Source organism: Rhinatrema bivittatum, chromosome 1 (genome assembly GCF_901001135.1).
Source record: "Rhinatrema bivittatum chromosome 1, aRhiBiv1.1, whole genome shotgun sequence".
NCBI lineage: Eukaryota > Metazoa > Chordata > Amphibia > Gymnophiona > Rhinatrematidae > Rhinatrema > Rhinatrema bivittatum.
The window spans coordinates 36,550,056-36,560,759 of record NC_042615.1 but is presented as its reverse complement, the minus strand read 5'-3'; positions in this window follow the sequence as shown (position 1 = coordinate 36,560,759).

The window sequence follows — 10,704 nt, the reverse complement described above, 5'->3', positions numbered from 1 at the left end:
ACAGCCTGGATATGATATGCAATCTTCCGAATTACCCTGCCAATCATTGGCCAGGGAGGGAAAACATAACACCCTGCTCTGTGGCCACTGTTGGATGAGAGCATTGATTCCTAATGACCTTGGGTTCTATCTGAGACTGTACAACTGTGGCGACTTTGCGTTGCTGTAGCTCGCCATTAAATCCAAATAAGACTTGACCCCCTTGAGGAACTTTGAGCTGAAAAGCGTTGTCCACCACATCCCACTCCCCTGGGTCTAAGGCCTGTCTGCTGCAAAAGTCAGTCCTCACATTGTTCTTCCCAGCAATGTGATAGGCGGATAATGCCTAAAGATATTGCTCTGCCCATGTCATGAGAGCATCTATCTCCACTGACTCCTGATGACTTTTAATTCTACCTTGATGATTTATGTAGGTGACTGTCATGGCATTGTCTGACATCACTCTCACTGCTCGACCTGCCAACCACTCAGCGAACCGTAGACACACCAAGCAAACTGCCTGCACTTCCAAACGATTGATGGTCTACTGTCGCTCCTCAACATCCCACCAAACTTGTGTAATCAGCTCTTTACAGTGAACCCCCAAACCTAGAAGGCTGGCGACTGTCGTGTGCACAAACTAGTCCTGTGTCTCTCCAGGGCACTCCTTATCTGAGGTGGTCCTTTGCAACCACCGCAGCAACTGCTCGCTCACTTCCATTGGTATGTGGAGCCTTACTGTGTAATCCTGTGATTGTGGATTCCACCATGAGAGCACTGCATGCTGATATGGCTACATCTGCACCCTTGTCCAGGGTACTATCTCCAATGTTGCCGCCATCAACTCCAAGATCATGCATTTTTCCAGCATGTACACTTTGCCCTGCTCCATATCGATTTGCACTCTGAGGTATTCCAGGGTCTGTATCAGCTGTAAACTGCTTTTGGCCAAGTTCATGATCCAGCCTAGCTACTGAAGGAGGCACATCACTTTGCGAGATGCCAGTTAACTCTCTTCTGCACTCTTGGCTTGAATCACCCAGTCAGCCAGATATGGACGGACTAGAATGCTTTCCTTGGGCAGAGACATCTCATGACCTTGGAAAAGGTTCTGGGCGCTGTAGTCAGACTGAACTGTGGGGCTTGAAACAGATAATGGTGCCCTACAATAGCAAAACGAAGACAACATTGATGCTTCTGTCGAATGAGGATATGTAGATAGGCTTCCATCAGATTGAGAGACATGAGGAACTCCCCTTTCTGTAATGCCATAATTACAGAGCGTAAGGTTTCCATTCTGAAATGAGTCACGTGCAAATGCCATTGACTCCCTTCAAATCCAGGATTGGTCAAAAGGAACCCTCTTCCTTCTTGGGAACGACAACATAAATAGAATATCGCCAATATTTTCCTGCGACCTGGAAACTGGACTCTCTTCGCTAGTGAGTTGCATGGAGAGACCATAAAGGCATCCAGAGGGGTTCGGGGAAACTCTAGAACATAGCCATTTTTTATCACATCCAAGACCCATTGATCCATTGTGATTTGGGCCCAGCCGGAATAAAAGTGAGATAGACATCCGCCTATCTCCTGTACCGGTACGTGGGCCCCCCTGCCCCTTCATTGCAAAGAGCCAGACTCATTATGTGGCTTCTCAGGCCGAAAGGACTGAGATCTTATGAAGTGATGCGACTTCTTTTTCACCGTTCCTCTGTAAGGGCTAAAACGATGGAAGTCCCTGAAGCAGCGTCTTGCCCCAAAAGAATACAATGCTGCTTTCTTGACCTCCAGCAATCACGGAAACTTTGCCAGTTCTATAGCCACAGTAGGTGCCTTGCTATTATCATAGAAGCTACATCTCTAGTCATACTCACCAAGTCAGAGCCCGCATCTGCTTAAAATGCACTCCTGGCTCCATCTCTGGCCTGCTATCAGCTCCCACTCCTTGAACCTCCTGAGAGACAATGCAAATCTGCTCAGGCCATCAAACACCAGCAAGAAGGATTTTGCAAATTCAATACCATCGCTTGAAATGCCTGCTTGAGGATAGCCTCAGTCCTCTTATCCTGGGCATCCTTCAGAGCTGCTCCCTCTTCAGATGTGATGGTGATTCACTTGGTAACAGCGCACACCAAGGCATCACAACTGCTCCTTTGCCTTTGGATCCAAGGGGTACAGGCCTGCCAAAGAATGCCCCCTTTTAAAGCTCACTTTTAGGGCATTCCACTCCAGGTCAATTAATTCTTGAATTGGTTGCAGGAGGGAAAAGAAACAGGATGCCTTGCACAAGGTAACCAAGATGAGATCTTTCTTTTGTGTTCACCTAACATCACTCCCATCTACTCCGTGTTTTTAGGGTCTGAGTCAACAGACCTGACAACTTGTCTTTGCAAAAGAAGCAGAGTAGAGTCCTATGTGGTTCTAAGTCAGGTGAAATTTCTCCCTCTTCCAGAGCTGCAAAATCTGAATCTCTACCAAAAGCATCCAACAGGCCATGATCCTCATCCTCCTCTGCTTCCCCAGGGACAGCATTTCTATGGGACTTGCCCGAATTAGACCCGAAGTGGGATGCCCTATGACGAGACCCCTTCTTACTAGGCTGCTTCACCTCCACTGGATGCCCTTTCAGAAAGGCCTGTAAACCCTGGAAAAACTCCATCCAGGAAGAGGATGAATCCATACTCTAGCCTATAGGACTGAACATGGCACTCTGCTCCTTCCCTCAGGGATGTCCCTTGGGAACAAGGGGGGAGGGGACTGTCCATCATATCGCCTCCTTTGCCTCCTCCCACTGAGACCTCCATCGGTGCAGGGGATGCCCCAATGGCAGTAAAATCTTTGGGAAGCAAATTGCTTTCGGCCTCCAAACAGCGCCGGCACAGGCAAAGTGAGAGTGACAGCTGAATTGTCCTTATATGGCAAGCCGCACAAATAGCAAGGCGCTTATTTTTTTTTTTATTATCCCCAGTGCCATTATCCTTCACCAAAAAGGTCACTGTCTTTCCACACAGTCTCCTGCATGTACATGGGCATACCAACACAATTATGTGCCTGAATCGAGGCTGCGGGCTTGCACGCCTACGTTAAACCACCATACTGTGTGTGCACGCATGGGAAAATAAACGCCCACCATGGCCTACCATGCGGCTGACTGATGGAGCCTGCGATACGGAGCCTAGCGAAAACTCTACCTGCCGACCCGTGCCGCCTCCACTCTCCGCTAACTTCCCAGAGGTGGGGGGAAGGGTAGTAAACGCTGAGGAAGAGACATGACCTGGTAAGGAAAAAAGGGAGGAGGGGTCCTAACACGCCCCTCCTTTCTCTTTTTTTTACCTGGAGTTCAGCCCTTCCCTGGCTGAGGGCACCATCGGGTCGCCGGCTACGGGGGAAGAGAGCACAAGCCTTCACCACCAAGTATTCCTTCGTCCTTCTTAAGACTAATCTTGGCCGAGCATTGAAATTTACACTGCTCAACTGAGGGGGGGACCAGTTGGGTATCACCTCAGGAGCTCATCCTCTTCGTTCTATTATTTTCTTCCTGTTTTTTTTTTGTTTCTTTTTTAAAACGAGCCATCTCCACTAGGGAGATGCATGTCCACCATCTACTGGAGATGGAGTATACTGACAAGGCTATATGTGAGTGACATCGCAAGTCCGTTTTCTCCGTCTCCATCTGCTGGTAGGAATGCAAAACCCATTGGTTGGACTGGTCTGCCTGCGTGCAAAGGAATGTGCTTATGGGATTTAAAAGGGGAAAAAAATGCAGTAGAGTGGCCTAAAGAAACATAGGGAGAAACATAAAGTGATGCCGATGCTGGGAAGAGTAAAGACAAACCGCAGACCACCTGTCATCTTTCTGCCGTCATTGAGAGAGCAGCATTCAGAACTATGCAAGCGGGGCAAAGTCCAGGGGTATTTTTTTTCTACTTTCAGATTTTTGCATGCATGAAGTTTCCCTTTCAAATTACTCAAAGGGAAAAAATAAAAGTACCCACCCCTGCTTTTCCTGCTGATGGTTTTTTTTTCCCCCGACTAAAACAATGCATGCCCTTTTTTTTTTTTTAACATGCAAAAGCTCTGCATGACCTTTACTTCCCTTGGGCCTAACCTCGCCCTGGGAACACCTCCACGAAAATGTGTGTGAAAAAAGTGCCACGTTTTGTGGAACCCACGCACCTAAGTTTTACCGCAGCTTTCAGAACCCGTTCGGTGGAAATGGCTATTACGTCAGGGAAAAAAGGGCTCTTTTTGATAATTGCCTTCTCAGGAGGCAAGAATCACGGTGGCCATGTCTCTTGCCAGAACAGAGGAAAAGTATGTGAGTGGTTTTGGTTTGATTATTGCCCCATGAAAAAAATAAATTCTCACCTGGAGTTGTACCTGCTTTTTAGGCAGGCACTTTTTTCAAGGCAAAACTATGCAAGCACTTCGGATTATTTCAAAGTACGCACATGGTTGTCTCCCCCAGGCTAATCCTGCCCCCAAGCTATGCCTCTAAGATACCCCCTGGGTAAAAAGTAAGCTTGTATTGTTATCTCTCCCCTACCCCATCCCCAAATAGGGTAGGCAATAATCAGGAAGCCCATTTTTCAGTTTTATTTGCACGAAAGGTGTTCTGTATCACTCTAGAAAGTCCCAAATTAAGGTAGCCAAACTGATGCCAGTTATAGCCACTGTGGTTTGCCTTTCCTCTGTTCACTTAAAGGGAAAAAAAAAAAAGGAGGGCACATCAGAATTTGCACGACGCATGTTTTTCGCTATTAGAAAAATGAACAGGCTCTAGATTTTGGGAGCACATTTGGCCCTCTGAAATTTGAAAGGCGCACCGTAACTTGGGAATCGCTTCTGTTTTCAAAACGGGAGCTCATGGCAGAGAATTCTTGTCAAGTGATCGAGAAAAGTGTAAAGGTCTTTAGACCCGGAGCAATGCAAAACCTCACTGTGGTTTTTAATGACCTTGTCTCCTTGTTACATTTGCTCATTTAGTGATGCCCAGCTTATATATCTTTATCTTTGTATCTCATTTTAAGTATGCTTGGTTTTGTAAAAGGGCGTTCATGTTTGCAGAACAGTCCAGAGAAATATGCAGAGCAATGACGATAACACAAGCCATACAACCGTGGGGAGTGGTGGTAGAGGTGGAAACCCTTGTCACACGTATGAGCACGTTAGCATGGAAAATATAGAAATTTGTATGCAACATTTTCTTTTTCAGACAAGCAAAATTGTTGGATATTCGTTCAGGAAAAAAATGTGGAATTTTTATGTTTATAACATTTATCTTGCTGAAAATCTTATTGGGGGGGGGGGGAAATGACCTGGTTCTTGAACGAGAGATGAGGGGGTTTTTTTTATTATTATTATGGCAGCTACCTTTCTTCACATTGTAGAAAGAGTCTGTGTGTAGCATGATACATAGGTGATGAAAGGAAGATGAAAAACCTCAGTGCAATTTTTTTCAATACCCGGCAGCTACTGCACCTAATCATGCATCTAGTCATGCATCGCAGGTGCTTCCTTGTCCTACAGACTGGCTCGTTCTCAGCTTTGTACCGCAGCCATGTCAGAATTCACTTTGACGTCCTAAATTTATAGGATACAAGTAAAGCAAAAGCAATGTTTTAAAAAATAATACTAAAAAAAGCCACAAAACCTGAACAGACTTTTAAAATAGTCTGGCTTGATAGGGCTTACTGGGGTCCCTTCTTAACGTTTTTGATCTTTGATCCCACCACAGCTTTTCTTTTTTTTTTTTTTTGCTAGGATGCGAGGAATGGACAGACAGGATTAAAGAATCAGCGTGCAGGGAATTGTGTACACAGCTCCTGTTAATGGCACCAGGAGTAACTTAGCTGATTATTTATCCATGCACTGTGCCGAAAGATGTCCCCCCTACTGTCGTTGATACCCAGACTTGGGTGGCAAGTTAGTGCGACTGTGCCAGGACTGTGATCCCAATCTGTGGCACAGCAGGGGTATGTTTACAATTTCTACCACTAGGGATGACTACTGAAAGATGTTTACAAGAGGGAAATTTGCCCTCACTCCCCGGGTCATGAATGCGAGTTTTTGTAGTATGACTGATGCAAGGAAAGAGGAGAGAAGACAAACTTGATGAACATTTGTAATAAGACCTGAATTTTAAATAAGTAATTACTTCATTTGTGCTATAAAGGCAATGCAGATATTAAACAATATATACAATCTTATTGTGTGTTTCTTTTTAATCGTTTACAGTTATTAGTATGGCAGGAAGCATCTTTCTCAAACAGTTTTTAGGGCGAGTTTCTTCTCGGCTTGGACTGAAGCGGTGTTAAGAAAGCTCGAGGAGTGGGCGGCTTCTTGGCAGCCAGATTTCAATACTAAAACAAAACCCCCCCACAGATGTATGCATTTTGTGTACAGAAATCTCAGGGATCGGTGCACAATCTGGGGGAGGGGGAGTTACTGATGTACAGTGCACAGAAGAGGAAAGAGAGGTGGGGGGGGGGGAGAGGGGTGATTATATCCAATGATTTCAAGCAAGCAAAAGAGTGTGAGGTGGAAAAGAGTTCTGGTTTATCCATTTGATTTCAGAGTCCATTATCTCTTCTACCTCCTATTCTTCCTGACCTCTGAATCGTATTGATGGAAGCAGGGGCGGGCTCTGGGGCCTGATAACTGCTTGTAATATTGAGGCTTTAACGGTGAAGTGTGAAATATCAGGTGTATCTGATACGTTGGAGGTCACTATTTTAAATGTTACAAGGTTAACAAGTTCTACAATGGGAAAGGGTCCAATAAACTTCTGGTCCAGTTTGACCAAGGGTCTAAATGTTCGTAAATGTTGCATAGAGTCCCAGATCCAATTTCCAGCCTTCGTAGAGGGAACTTTTTACCTGTCCCTAGCCACTCAGTCTCTCTTTTTAGCTTCTAATAATATTCGTTGAAGATGCTCATGGTTTGTGTTTGTTTCACCCTGTCTTGGGCCAATGGAACTTTGTTGGTCTCAGTAGTGTACTAATGGGCCGATACAGTACAGTGCACTCCAACTGCTTTTCTGTGCACCCTCCGCCTTAATATCATGGCGATATTAAGTCGGAGGTCCCGAAGGGTAAAAGTAAAAATAAATAAATAAATGTAAAGTCGGCCGGCAGCTGTCGGGTCGAAAACCAGACACTCAATTTTGCCGGCGTCTGGTTTCCGAGCCCGTGGCTGTCAGCGGGCTCGAGAACCGATGCCGAAAAAATTGAGCGTCGGCTGTCAAACCCGCAGACAGCCGCCGCTCCGGGGCAAAAGGAGGCGTTAGTGTGTGTGAGGAGGCGCTAGTGTGTGTGAGGGGGAGAGAGTGGTGGGATGAAAAAGAATGAGGATTTGTATGGAATAGCAGAGGTGCAAGGGCATTGGGGGGGGGGGGGGGGCTGTCGGAACAGGGACTCAGATTTGGGAGATAGGAGGAAGAATGGGGACTTAGTAGAGAGTTGGGATTTAGGATTTCAAGAGTGGGGGAATTGGGAGACCCGGGACTTAGCTTGGGTGGGAGAATGGGAACTTGGAAATAGAGTGGGGGGTGTCCAAGGACTCAGACTGAGATTTGTGGGGGTTAATGAGGACAGCGGTTGGGTGGTAAGAGTGGGGAGTGATAGATGGGCTGGGGTATGAGTGAGGCTGTGAAATCATGGGAACAGGTCTGGGTAGACATTTAAAATGATGTTCTAGACTAGGCAGGGGATAAGAGAAAGGAACTGGGAGCAGGGGATGGGATGAGCTATAGTTGAGACTCATATTGCATTCACCCTGCTGTCTGTATTGGGATTGCTCCCCGTTTGTGGATTTGGATGGAAGTTGGTAGAAGATCCTTGCTGAGATTCCAGCTCCCATACTAAATCCTATCCAGCTTCACAGAGCATGCCGCCTGGAGAGCAGAGGACATGACAGTGTGATGCTGCAATAAGAAGTAAATATATTGCAGGCCGATACAGAAAGAAACGCAGGAGAGCGGGCGAGCGCCTGCTCTCCCGGCGCGCGCACAGGCCAGTGTCCTATGCGCGCGATACAGTAAATAAAAGTATGCTAATTTAGGACCCGCGGTAAAAGGAGGTGCTAGGGACACTAGTGCGTCCCTAGCGCCTCCTTTTTGCCAGGAGCGGCAGCTGTCAGCGGGTTTGACAGCCAACGCTCAATTTTACCGTCTGTTCTTGGACCAATTGACAGCCATGGGTTCAGAAACCAGACGCTGGCAAAATTGAGCATCTGGTTTTCAACCCGTGAGCTGATTTTAAATTTTTTATTATTTTTTACTTTTGGGACCTCCGACTTAATATCACCAAGATATTAAGTCGGAGGGTGTACAGAAAAGCAGTTTTTACTGCTTTTTTGTACACTTTACCGGAGCCAAGAGACATTCACACACACACACACACACACACACACAGTAGTACAAAATGAATTTAAAAAGCAATAGAAGCTACAAACTGCTGCACAGAAATATAATCGAAAAACAATGGCATCATCAAAGTTCATAATAGGGGTCACTTCCAAAAGCATTTATGCACACACAATTTGGTTTTGGGAAGACGCGTCCATTTCACAGGATTAAGTAGTTGCCTAGGGTGCTGTAAGTGGGCGGGGCACCATCAGGGAGGCAGCGGGCCGGCAGCAGCAGGAAAGGCCATGGGGCAGAGGGCATAGCCAGTGGTGGGGGAGAGAGAGGGAGCACATGACTATATGAACTTTCAACTCAGGGTGGATTTTTTTTTGGGGGGGGGGGGGGGGGGAGGGGGGGTCAGTGTTACATTGGCCTGCCTAGGGTGCTACAGACTGTTGCACCAGCCCTGCATAAATGGACTTTTTGAAAATTACCTCAGGAGTTGTGCACACAAAAGTACATTTAGAAGTAATATTGCACATACTCTTATGCACACGTGAAGGAGCTGTTCACCGGTTACGGGAAGGGGGAGAGGTGTGGAAATCGTTTCTGCATATGCTTTTCATTTTCAGAAATATGCGTGTAAAGGCACGTCTGCACACGCCCATTCCCAAGCAGGCGTTAAATGTACGTGTATACCATGCTTGCTAATTTTCAATGCTAATTGAGGCCTGTAACCCCGCTTTAAAAATTAGGGCTGAAGTCTGTGTGCACCTTCTGCCTATGGATTTCAGGCCATTGTGCTGGGCTACTTTTAAATTACCCCCGTAAGTGGACATTTAGTAAGATATAAACTGGGACAAAATGATTCACTATTGCTGCCAACCTAAACTGCATAGAACATCACTGCACCAGACCTTGGTTGAGACAACAGCTGATCAATGCATATGAGCAAAGGTTTTATGGACCAGTGGAATCTGTTCCAGAAGAAGTTCCTTTTGAGTTCAACCCCAGTATTTCACCAATCCAATATGCTCCACACAATGTACCAACAGCCATAAAGCCAGAAGCAAAAGCACAGCTGGATAGGCATAAAGATGATGGTCATTGCCTTAATTGACTGGATAAGCAATATGGTTGTAGTAAGAAAGCCAGGGAAGTTGACGATTTGTATTGACCCAAAGCTGCTAAACAACGCTTGCCCAAGACCTGAGTGTTTATGCTCGTTGATGCAAAGTAAGTAAGATGAGAAAAGCAGTCGCCTGAAAATGTTCTTACCCCCCCCCCCCCGGTGCAGAAAAAGATGGCTCAAACTACCATTTGGAGTCTCAGGAGCAGCACCAGTGGTGTATCTGCAGGAGCAGCATGAACTCTTAGTGGAGCTCAGTGGGATTCGGGCAATAGCAGATGCCATCCTCATTCAGACCGATGCGATATAGTGCGCTCGGCTTTTCTGTTCCTTTTTTTGGTTCCTCTGACTTAATATCTTGGCGATATTAAGTCAGAGGAATAGAAAAAAGGAGCAAGGGAAAAAACTTTTTTTTTTTAAAGTCGCCAATGGTCAGGTTTGGAAAACGGACGCTCAATTAACGAGCTTCTATTTTCCTAACCCGTGGCTATGCATAGGTTAGGAAAACAGACGCTAGTAACATGGAGCATCTGTTTTCCTACCCTGCACTGACAGTCGCCACCCGCTGCCGAGGAGGCGCTAGGGGGGCTCACAATTTCCCCTAGCGCCTTCTTTTTACTGCGCAGCCCATTTAAATATCACAGCGGGCGCCCCAGAGAGGTGCATCGGGGCGCTGAATCACGAGTGCCTGTTTTCCACGCGGTGATATCGCATCAGCCTGCTTGTGGGCTGCGGGGACTCTGATCACCAGGTCTTGGCCCTCGTGGATTGATGCAGGCAGGGGAAGCTAATGCTTAGGGTAAAGAAATTGCAATTCAAGGTTATGGAAGTCTGTTTCCATGGGCACATCCTGTCCTCACGGGGGGCTAAAAGCGGACACAGAGAAGGTTAGTGCAGTACCAGATATGCCACAGGCTAAAGATGTAAAATCTGTGCAGCATTTCATTTGGTTGGTGACCTACCTAGCAAAACTCATGTAATGCCTGTGGGAGGAATGCAAGCCCTTGAGGCTTTTTGCTTCATATGCATTTGAAAAAGTTATTGTTTTCACCTCTGTGGCAAGTTTTGTTTCAAATTCTCTCTTAGCCTGCTTAATTGCTTACGCTCTTCCCTATTTTCCTTTTGCCTTCACTAAACCATGCTGGCAGTCCTTTGCTTGTTCCTTGGGTGGTGCTTGCTAGGTCATAAAATACCACATGGCACCTGTTCACTGGCAGCTTTCAGCTATTTTCATTATTATCAATTTTTA